The following is a 12,414-nucleotide window of genomic DNA, read 5'->3' as shown; positions in this document are numbered from 1 at the left end:
CCGAGACAGTAGCTTACAAGAATCCGAATTTTGGGAAAATAGAACCGAATTTGGTGGTTCAAAAGGGTACAAAATAAGGGGAAAACTATAATGGTAGCATACTAGAATATAGAGGACATCAAGACACTAATTGAATCAAGTTTTCAAGTTACAGATTAGGAACCAAAAAGTTACCCTAATTAGGTAAATCATGGATCATGGAGAAAACATTGGTATGATCAAGGATAAAGAACTACAGGATGATAGGTTACAAATCTTGTACAGAAAACACATTGATTGGATATTAACATGATCAAAATATGGGTTATTGATTTGACTCAAGAAACTAGGGTTTCAACCTTTATGGCTCCTATGAAAAGGTTGGGATCAGTGGATGAAAGGGAATTAATGATTGGCCAATAACAACAAGAAAAATCATAGAAAGATCAAATTTAGATTAGCATAAATATTGCCCATGAGGTTTCCGTCACATGGGAGGTTACAAAAGGTTCCCAGAAAGATCATACAAGGGATAGGGTTTCAAGGGTTAATTCGGCTAGGGTTGAGATCATGACGATGATTATAAATCTCAACGAATAGAATGAGATCATGGAATAGATGGTTGCAAGAATGCAACATCTTCTTCCTGATCTCAATCAATAACAATATTAAAGAAAAGAAATTCAGAGATAGAGAATAGAAAAAGAGTATACACATTCCTTTTGATGTAGGAGGATGAAGATTACTTTAGTTCTTGCGAGATATCAACCAAGGATGCAAGGGAATTGATTAGAATGAAGTTCTAACTCGTTCCAAAGGCTTAGGAGGCAATTGAGGAGGAGAAATCCTGAGATTAGATTTAAATAGAGTAGCCACGACCTAATTAGCAAAAATAGAACCAATTGGTCGATTGGATTGGTCGACTGGTCCAGTCAACCAATGAGTCGATCAATCAAGACAACAAGACCAAAACAGGGAATTGAAGGCTCAGATCAAGTCCAAACATTACGAGGTTTTGCACACACCTAAAGTGACTTACCTAGTAGGTAGAAATGCCTTCGAACCAACACAGAGAGCACTCCAAGTCCATCAACTAATCCGATCTTCATCAGGGTGCAGTTTCCATAAATGGAACACTGACATCAACACTCATGGAATTCAATCCAGCCACCAAGTCTTCTACAGAAATGGCCCAAAGCTGACTTCTTGCCTTACTTCGGGTTGTCGGACCTACAAACAACAGGGTTTCCGGGTCAAGGTTAGGGCTGAATTTCACACTAATTCTGCCAATCGCCTTGAACCGTTACCTTCGAACCGAACTCCTCAGATCTGGATCGATCTGGTTCGCTCTTCGATCAATCAACCTTTCACTCCTGAAAAGGATAGTACATCAGTAAGAAACGGAGCCGATCGTCTTGATCGGCGTCTCGTCTCCGACGATCTAGTCAGTATTGTGAAGACGATGCTTCAGGGCTCACTGGAGCTTCTAAAGTGTTCTAATGGAGTCCAATCAGAGTGAATTAAAGTTTGGTTGATTTCAGAGACTTACCTTCCTCGAGTCTCCCTTCCCTTTTCATATAAACTTTCTCGCTTATAACACTTTTTCAATGATGACCGTCGGATCATCGCTCCTCTTTGGACATCGCTGATCATCCCTCCTTTGTTCTCTTGTTCGAACCCATAAATTCTTTTATATCATAAATCGAATCCGGCTAAGTCTGGTTAGACCAGTATAAATTGGAAATGGATATTTTAGTCACAACAGGCGTGAATTCGAAGAAGTTAGCCAAAAGAAAAGAGCAGAAGAGAGTGTCGAGGCTCCTTCTACATTACCTGAGTTCGGGACCATCCGAACTCCAAAGGAGAATGCCGAATCCTCTGGGCGGCAGTCCAAACAACCTATCAAGTCCACTGATGGACCTGGTTCTTTTCCCTCTTGTTTTACCGAGGAGAACCTTCCTTCAGCCATTGAACGCTTCGACTTTCCTTCCTCATACCACCTTAGGGCCCCCACTTGTGAAACCCGGCCCTAACCTTAACTCGAATACTCTTTTGTCTGTAGGTCCGAAGACCCGAAGTAGAAGTGAAAGTCAACTATGGGCCATATTAGTAGAAGATATAGTGTTCGACTCCGAACCTATAGAGATTGAAGATGATGCCCCATACTTGAAGACAATGTTGGATGTAGAGAAGAGACTACGCCTTGATGAAGAGAAGATTGGTTGATGACCATAGAGCTTGGTGGGATATGATTTAAAGCCATTTTTCCATGCTAGGTAAGTTATAGAATATGTGTTTAAAGTTTCGTTTGATTACGAGTAGTGTAAGGCCCTCAAATCCCTGTCTTTGGATTTGCTATCTACCTAGGTCGACTGCTTGGGTCGACTGGGCCAGGCTATCCAGCCAATCAACCCAGAGTTGCTGAATTCGAGTACAATCTTCTGTTTAGGTTATGTTGCTATATATACCCCATGACTTCGTGATTTTAGTATCCCTAGCCTCCAAAACACTTAGAGAACGAAGGGAACTCATCTCCAAGCCTCCAAAAGTGTGGAAGAAGACCTAATCTAGCAATCTTGCAAACTCTCTCTCTTGTTCTTCAATCAAAGGTTAGTATTCAATCTTTTGTGTTCTTGATTCATTCTTTCCATGATCACTCTCATCTCTGAACTGAGATTATGATGAAGATGCTGCAACCTTGTAGTCATATCTTTACAATCTCTTTTCATTCTCTTATGCCATGATCATCTTATTCATTCTTTATGTGATTTTTATGATTTCTTCTTAAACTATGATCATATTCTTATTTTGATTTATTCTAGCATTGTAGATGCTTCTCCATGATTATTCATACCTCTGATCTACTGTGTTCTTGTACTAGAATGAGATCTCATCATCTCTAGTTCATCTCTTTCGTTCATAGCATGTTTCCAATGAAAACCATGATTTTTACCAAAATAGAAACTATGATTTTAAATTAGTAAGTAATGATTTTAATGGTTGTTTGATGTCTAAATTATGATTTTTAGTCTTAGACTACTGTGTTAGACATTCTCTCCAAGTTTCGTCACATCCGGATTGTGTAGCATAGGTTTCGGATCAAGATTCTCTTTTTAATTTTGGATTTGCTCTTGGGCAAACTGCCTGGGTTGACTAACTCAGTCAACCTAGCCAATCAACCCGCAACAACATAATCTGATTTCTTCGTCCTTTTTGATTCGATTGATGCTTATTCTTTTAGGACTACTTTCTAATGATTGTGTGATGCTATTCTAGGGTTTATTTGCTAACTTTGGATTCATCCTCTTGTCCATCCGGAATATATTCGAATCTATTTAAGGTAAGGACAGTTGTTACCATATTAACATAGATTGCATAGATTTAGTTTCTAATTTGGGAACTACTTAGATTTACTACTGTTATGTTAGTTTCTATTATGATATGAATGCTGCAAGTACAGTAGGATCTTATTTCCTTATTTACTTTATGTACTTGGATCATGTATGAATACTTATTCATATATGTTGCTTATTTATTTAATCTTGTTTTATTATATTCTTTCATATGATGAGATATTTGTCGTGGATGATATGACTTAATTATGATTGTGATTGTTTAGGTATGATTTGGGATTGGGGAATGTCATTTTGACATTTCTGTCCTTGACTTCATTGGGAGTAGTATGGGATATTTCCAATGTTGCCCTTTGACACTTTCCCGGATTATTGGTTTTCATACCTAGGACTTGTCTAGCAGTGTTTGGCTAGGATATTCCATGTTATGTCAAACCCGATTCGGAAGGGTATTGAGACCGAACGACCCTTGTTAGCAACGGGGATTTATGGGCGCTCAAGACCGGTAACCAACCCGTGAAGGGACATGAATCACATTGTGGGGACCATGTATGGGTAGAGTTGCATATGGATAGACTTGGGCCCATGGACGTTCAAGACCGGTAACCAACCCGTGAGAGGACATGAGAGCTTCCCGTTTACTATATGTGGATGACCTATAGGGTTGATGAGTCCGTAGTCTGGGACTATGCTGACTCTAGTGTGAAGGATACTGGAAAGGATCGCCAAGGGCGAGGAATGGACGTATCTGGATCTGAGTTAATATGACTAAGTAGAAGACTTGCATTGGGCTAGGCTTTACCCTGACATGCGCCAATACTTAGACCAATGGTGATGTGAGAGAGAGGTGAACTAAACCCTTAACCAAGGAATGTCCAAGAGGGATGCAAGACCCAACTACCATCGGCAGACCCAAGATGCCAAGATGGTTGAGGGGGAGTGATTGACCTTCATAAAGAAGTATGGTGCTATGACTTAAAGCATGTCTACCTATAGAGACCAGCATACATAGAGTTAGACTCACACATGCATTGTATTTCTCATATCATATCACATTATGCTTTATTTATGTTATCATGTTATTTATGCTATTATGGAATAACTTGCCTTGCTTAGTTTCTTTTGAAACTCACTCCTTTTGTACAACATCTTTTGTTAGATTATTCTGCAGGCTTTGATGACTATGAAGCGCAATATGAAGAAGCATACCACACGCAAGGTGTTGGCAACTATGAAGATTACATTGAGGATTCCTCGAGTGGTCTCACTTGTTACCAAGATTAGCCCTACTGTGGAGTGGGAGAGTCTGAGCGTGATTGATGAAGTCTATGTTTACGAAGACGTTCTTTAGAAATTAGAATAGACTTAGCTTAGTTAGATTATATCTTTCTTTCTTGTCTTTAGAACCAGTTGTAATTTCCTTTGACTTTTGATCTACATTCCGCTGTACTCGTGCAGTGAGATTCCGCCTCACTCTATATTTGATTTTATATATCTATTGGTATCATTTTCTCACTCTGATGATTATCTCGTTACTTACTTTGAGTCATTTGAATAATATTGTTAACCTTGATTTAGTCTTGTTCTTGATTATATTGTTGTGAATGTGGGAGATTTTTACTAAATACTGGATCTTGTGGACTGTGGATCACACACTTTGGTATGCCAGATAGGGTACCGGTTGGGTGGATGTGACAGAGTGGTATCAGAGCCCACAGTTCCAAGTAAAATCCTAACCACAGAAACAATGATAGAACATTCCTGAGTCATAAATCCAGAAGTGACTCAAGTATTCTTAGAATTGAATAATAGGACACTTGAATTAGAAACTTAAAAGTGAAGAATAATATACTTTGGATAATACACAATAAGTTTGATTTAACAAACATCACATAATGCAACAAAATAAAATACATAATCCACAATAAGACGGTGCAACAAAAGTGAACTTCATTAATTCTAGGAAAGTTCAACAACAAGTTACATTTGAGAAACATAAAAGGAAATCCTAGTACAATCTATCTAGACTACTGTCTGTGCTCTCTCAGTACTCTAACATCCTCTACAACCTGAGTCAACTGTGACTCCATCCTCTCCTGTCTCGCCTCTATCCTCCCTAAGATGGAAGTCATAGAGCGCATTTGTGCACACAGCTTCGCAGTTCTCGGAACTGTTAGTGAAGGACCTCCAGTCTCAAAATGTGATGATGTGGGGATCTCCTAATGACCTTGATCTGCCTCATGCATCTCAATGTCATCTCCTGCCTGGTCATCTGTATCAGGACCAGCATCGTGGTCACCACCATCCGACTCATCATCATCCTCATCTGTCTCAAGACCATCCTCATCATCTGATCTCTCAGTCTGATTAATGTGCATCTAATGAATAGTCCTCGTCCCGATGTCATAGCCCAGGAATCGTGTCTGCATCAATGTATCCTCCAGCCTCACTCCGAAATGCCAGAAGATAAGTGTGAGTAGACGTCCGAAGCAAAGGTTCCATACACTTGGAGACGTCACAACCTCTAGCATGACGTTCTGGATGATGAAGGAAAGATCAATCTCGAAACCCCGGTATATGCGGTAAATCATTAGAGCATCCATCACTGATACTCTCTCGTGATGCCCTGGCTTCAGGATGATGTTGCGACCCACCATGCGACCAATGATTCTAGCCGAATCTATCATCTGTGCACTAGTCTGTGGTGTATAGCACCCATCATCTCTCCAAAGTGTGATGCAAACCTCATGCAGCTCATGTGGTAGTAGAAAAGCATCTATCTCTGCCCCAGTCGGTATCCTTACACACTCATGAGGGTAGTGTGGTACCCGGAAGATCTCTGCCAGTGTACTTGTAGAAAATTGAATCTGTGTCTCTCGAACTCTACTCTCTAGGATCAACTCTAATGGACCTCGCCTCCGACCCTCCTCGACTGATGTAAGGTTGCTGAAGAACAACCTCACTAAATTCGGATAGACTGGAAGATCCTCAATAAAAAGATGCATCCACTCCATCGTATCGAATCTCTGACGGATCCAAAAAGTGCTAAGCTGTCGTAGCCTGAGTACTCGGCCATACTCAATACGGCACTGCTTGAAGAAGGCCTCATATAAGTACTCTGCTCGGGGTGTACTAAATAGGTCTCTGCGAATGACTACATCTCGTGGCTCCAAAAATGGAACTTGACCTCTGCCTCTGCCTCTACCTCTCTGACCACCCATATGTCGTCCGCGAGGAGGCATGATGTCTGTATAGCTGTAATGAAGACGAAAAGAGACTTGACATTTAGAATTTCAAAATTCAGCATGAAGGGTATTTTCGTAAATTTTTTATTTTGGCGAAATTTCAAATTGAGCATACTAGCATGTGCACGGTACTTAGAATAGTGTGTTAGCATGTTTTATTGGAGAAAAACATTTCAATTCGATGGTTTAAAGGACAAAATTCAGCAAGCATAGAAACGGGGAAGTTCTCAATTTAGGTCAAAATGCGATTTTTGAAGTTTGGATTTGGCTCAATCAATTTAGATACACATGTTCATCATATCAATGCAAGTATGTAGGAATTTATTTGAAGTGGAAACTCATTGCGGTTTGAAAATGAGAGAAGATTTTCAAAAGAGGGTTTTTGGTTGAGAAATCGTTAACAAGAAACCATGAAATGGATAGCAAGCATTGTAAAGCCATGGCATTGTGTTAAGATCACCTAGAACACGTTCCTATATGTTCCTACATATGTTTCCTAGCAATTATAACAAATAAATCATGATTTTTGGAAGAATGCATATCAGTTTGAAGTTGTTAAGCGAGGAAAAGAAGGAAATTTACCTTAGATGATGTTGCAAGAATGTTGGAGACTTGTTATTGATGTTAGATGGCCTAGAATGACTCTAGAAGACCTTAGAGAACCTTGCCCTAGAGCTCTCCCACGAAGCTTGGTGTTTTGGAATGAGTATGAAATGAGAAATGTGATTTTTAAGGTGTTTCTCGCGCACTGTTTGCGTGGGTCGACTGGATCACTTGACCCAACCAATCGATCCAAAGAGTAAAATTTTGGAACTTTGGATAAATTTGGGGATTTTGATATATGGTTCATGAATGACTATTTGATGATTAAAGTGATGATTTTAGCCTTATTTGGATATGCTAAGACTAAGGTTAAGTGATTAATGATGGTATATTGGAATTTCGGTGTTTTTGACTTATTCGATTTTTGCAGAATGGTTGTGCTAAGGAATCACAATATTGGTTCTAATAGTAGTGGAAATGAGGAAGAAGTGTTTCATGAAGATACTCCTAATGGTAGCAGTGGTCAGCACACTAATGTGAATGGTGATAATACAACCGGTATACCGAATGCTCCGGAAGTGAATAGTTTTCGTGATATTGCCAATATCATGGGCAACATCATGCAGCAGCAGTCGAATCAGTTCAATCAGATGATGACGGGTTTCATGACACTGCATACTGAGACTCGTACTGGTGTGAATGGAACTCATACCGCAATCCCTAATGCGGAAATGCTAGCTGGAACTCCTCATACTCGTCTGATGGAAAGTTTTCTGAAGATGCAAGTGCCTTCTTTCACTGGTGTTACTAAGGACACTTTGTTCCCTAACAAGTGGCTGAGGGAGTTAGAGAAAGCATTTCGTCACTGCAGTGCTCTGAGGCACAGAAGATCTTGTTTGCCGAACAGAAGCTTTAGCAAGAAGCCGATGCTTGGTGGACCTCCACTCGTCCTATCTTCGAAACCTTGCCTGTTGGTGGACTGACTTGGGAAATTTTCAAGGATGCATTTTGTAAGAACTATTTCCCTGAAGCAGTGACTGATGCTAAGGAAGCTGAGTTCATGGCCCTTATGCAAGGACCTTTGTCTGTGTTGGAATATCAACAGAAGTTTGAAGAGTTATTTTACTTTGCCCCGGATTCTGTAAGACCTGATCGTGCCAAGGCAAAGAAAATTTTCAAGGGATTGCGTCCTGCAATCAAGGCATATCTTACTATTATTTCGATTGAGAGCTACGCTCAGGTAGTTCAAGTTTCGAAGAAGATTGAAGAAACTGAGAAGGAAAGTGCGCGTGTGCAAAGGACGTGGCAGCCAAGGAACACTGGTTTGGTTGACCGTACGGAGAGAAGGTTCACTTGACCTACACCGTATCCTACTTCTAATTTTCAGCCTTGAAGTGTAGGCCAAAATTCTAGTTTTGCACCGGCCGGACAGCAGCCTCAATTCAGTGGGAACAGACCAATTGTGAATGTTCCAAATGCTAGGCCAGTGAGTGTGAACCCTAAACCTATGGGTCAGAAGCCTCTAGTGGTAGCACCTTCAGTTGGGCAGCCGGTTTGTTTTGTTTGTAAGCAGCCTGGTCATTTTCCACGTACTTGTCCCAAGAAGCCTAATCAGCCCTATGTTCCTGTAGCGAAGAGTGTATCTGCCCCTGTGCCTGGAAAAGTGTTTAGTATATCTAGTACCGAACAAGATGCAAACCATGAAGTTGTGACAGGTACTTTGTTAATTGCTTCTATTCCTGCATTTGTATTGTTTGATACTGGTGCATCTCATTGGTTTATCTCGTCTGCATTCGTTAGGAAGACTGACTTGTTACCTAAGAATTTGTCTAGTTGTTTAATGATTAGTACTCCTACTAGACCAGTTGTGAAACTAGATAAGGTGATAGAAGATTGTCCCATTTTGATTTGCGAGAAGAGATTGAAAGCCGATTTAGTGATTCTTGACATGAAAGATTTTGATGTTATTCTTGGAATTGATTGGTTGACAGCCCATAAGGCTGTAATTGTTTGTTCTTCAAGGAAAATTCAATTTCAGATTAGTAGTAATTCAGCCTTTGAGTTTCAAGGTGATAAATGAAGAGTTAGCAAGAAGACTTTGACTGCTTTGATGCAAGTTTGTGCACTAGTGGAAAGTGCTACAGCTAAAAGTGAAGTCAAGGAAGTGAAGAAGAAGCTTGAAGAAGTTGAAGTTGTTTGTGATTTTAAGGATGTCTTTCCGAATGATTTATCAGGATTACCTCCAGATAGAGAATTGGAATTTTCGATTGAAATAATTCCAGGAGCTGCTCTGGTATCTAAAGCTCCATATAGAATGGCGCCTACTGAGTTGAAAGAACTACAAGACCAGCTGAATGAACTCTCAGATAAAGGTTATATACAGCCTAATGTATCGCCTTGGGGAGCCCCGGTTTTGTTTGTTAAGAAGAAGGATGGTAGTATGCATATGTGCATTGATTACCGTGAGTTGAACAAATTGACCATCAAGAATAGGTATCCGCTGCCTCGGATTGATAATCTTTTCGATCAGTTAAGAGGTGCCGCAATGTTCTCGAAAATAGATTTGAGATCCGGTTATCATCAATTGAAGGTGAAAGCTTGTGACATTTGTAAGACAGCTTTTAGGACAAGATATGGTCATTTTGAGTTTAGAGTCATGCCCTTCGGTTTGACTAATGCTCCTGCTGTGTTTATGGACTTGATGAATTGAGTATTTCATGATGTTTTAGATAAGTTCATTATTGTCTTTATCGATGACATTTTGATTTACTCAAAGAACGAAGAAGAGCATAGGAAGCATCTTGGTATTACTTTGCAAAGACTAAGAGAGAAGAAGTTGTATGCCAAGTTTAGTAAGTGTGATTTCTGGCTTCCAAAAGTGGTATTTCTTGGTCATGTTGTTTTAGCCGAAGGTATTCGTGTCGATCCCGATGATGAGCACATTTATGTGTGAAATCTTAGGGCATAAAGCATGCATTAGGGCATAAAGATTACATTGAGGATTCCTCGAGTGGTCTCACTTGTTACCAAGATTAGCCCTACTGTGGAGTAGGAGCGTCTGAGCGTGATTGACGAAGTCTATGTTTACGAAGACGTTCTTTACAAATTAGAATAGACTTAGCTTAGTTAGATTATATTTTTCTTTCTTGTCTTTAGAACCAGTTGTAATTTCCTTTGACTTTCGATCTACATTCCGCTGTACTCGTGGAGTGAGATTTCGCCTCACTCTATATTTGATTTTATATATCTATTGGTATCATTTCTGCACTCTGATGATTATCTTGTTACTTTACTTTGATTCATTTGTATAATATTTTTAACCTTGATTTAGTCTTGTTCTTGATTATATTATTGTGAATGTGGGAGGTTGATTTTACTAAATACTGGATCTTATGGACTGTGGATCACACACTTTGAGTATGCTAGATAGGGTACCGGCTGGGTGGATGTGACACCACTCCTAATGAGAGGGTCCTTCCTAGCGAATTTTCCTTGTATATAATACTTTGGAAAGCAGAGTTCACTTTCCTTTCTTCAATACTTTGTTTTCTGCCGTTCTAACTCACTGGTATATTTGTTGTGAAACCCAGCCCTAACCTTGACCCAGAAAAACCCTGTTGTTTGTAGGACCGACAACTCGAAATAAAGCAAGAAGTCAGCTTTGGTCCATCCCAGTGGAGGACTTGGTGTCTGGCTTTGAATCCATGAGTGTTGATGACAATGTGCTATTTATGGAAACTGAATCTTGATGAAGATCGGATTAGTTGATGGACTTGGAGTGTTCTCTATCATGGTTTGAAGGCATTTCTACCTATTAGGTAAGTCACTTGGTGTGTGTGCAAAACCCCTTTATGTTTGGATTTGTTATGAGCCTTCAATTCCCTGTTTTGAACTTGCTGAACTAATTGGTCGACTCATTGGTCGACTGGACCAGTCGACCAATCCAGTCGACCAATGGGTTCTGTCTTTGGTAATTAGGTCTTGCTTGCTCTATTTAAGTCCAATCTCGAGTCTACTTCGTATTTTCTGCCTCCAAACTCTTTGGAACGAACCAAAGACCTCTGCAAGTCATTTCCCTTGCACTCTTGGTGTTTATCTTGATGGATCTTCGTCAAAACTTGTGTTCTTATACAAAAAGGTATGTTTACACTCTCTTCTTCTTCTTCATCCTTGTTTTCTTTTCTTTTTAAGTTGAGACAGAAGAGGAGATGCTGCATTCTCTGTTGCAAACATCTCTGAACTTATCTCTCATGATCTTCCTAAGGATTAATGGCGAAAGCAATGTCCGTAATCATGATCATTGCAAGCTTTTGAAGGAACCATGATCTAAATCATGATCTTGTCTTCGTTTGTCTTTGATTTAAATTCTGATCTTCTTAGATCTATTTTACTGATCATATTAGTAGTCAATCGCTGTGTTTTCCTTACATGATCCATGATCTATCAATCTCTAGTTGTTTCTCCTCTATCATATCATGCTTTCTTCAAGTATCATGACTGATACATCTATGGTAAGTTTTGTTTCCTTATTTAGATTCAGGTTCTTAGATCTATTTCTTGAAGACCTATGTATGCCTTCTATGATATCTTTATCAAAATCAATGATTCATTCTCCTATTGTTCGTGTCTATGATTTGTATTTTTAATTCTTCAAGAACCATGATTAATCTAATTATGGTAACTTTTATTTCCTAATTTGTAACTCTAAAACTTGATTCGATTGATGTTTTGAAGTCCTCTTTATGTTAGGATACTACCAATGTAGTTTACCCTTGTTTAGTACCCTTTTGAACCACCAAATTCGGTTCTTTATTCTTAAAACTCTGATTTTGTAGGCCACTGTCTCTGTTGGTCGACTGATTGGTCGACTGGGACAGTATACCAATCCAATCGACCAATGAGTACAGCAACTCCAGATTTGGTCTGTTTTGGATGTTTTGATATCTTTTCTTTTAGGGATCTTTCCTAATATGTTGTATACACTTGTCTAGGACCTTCTTCTCAAGTTTGTCAAGGTCTTACTTGAATTCTTAAGATTCCTTTGCAAGTTATAAAAGGTAAGGATGGTTACTTCCTTAATAACACAAATTGTATATCTTAGTTTCTATATTTGAATCTTGTTAGTTTATTTCCTTAATTAGATTCTTACAATGTTATACTACTATTGTACTGTCTTGATATCAAGAGCATTACTTGTTTATATTAAATAGACTGATGTATGATTTACTTACCAGTTTTATACAAGTTGAATGTTATTGTTGATTTCTTTCCATATATGAAGTTACCATATATGT

The sequence above is a fragment of the Hakea prostrata genome, chromosome 1 (genome assembly GCF_041222555.1).
Source record: "Hakea prostrata isolate BN-2017 chromosome 1, UWA_Hpros_2, whole genome shotgun sequence".
NCBI classification, from domain to species: Eukaryota; Viridiplantae; Streptophyta; class Magnoliopsida; order Proteales; family Proteaceae; genus Hakea; species Hakea prostrata.
The sequence above is the reverse complement of the archived record's forward strand: the minus strand, read 5'-3'. Positions refer to the sequence as shown.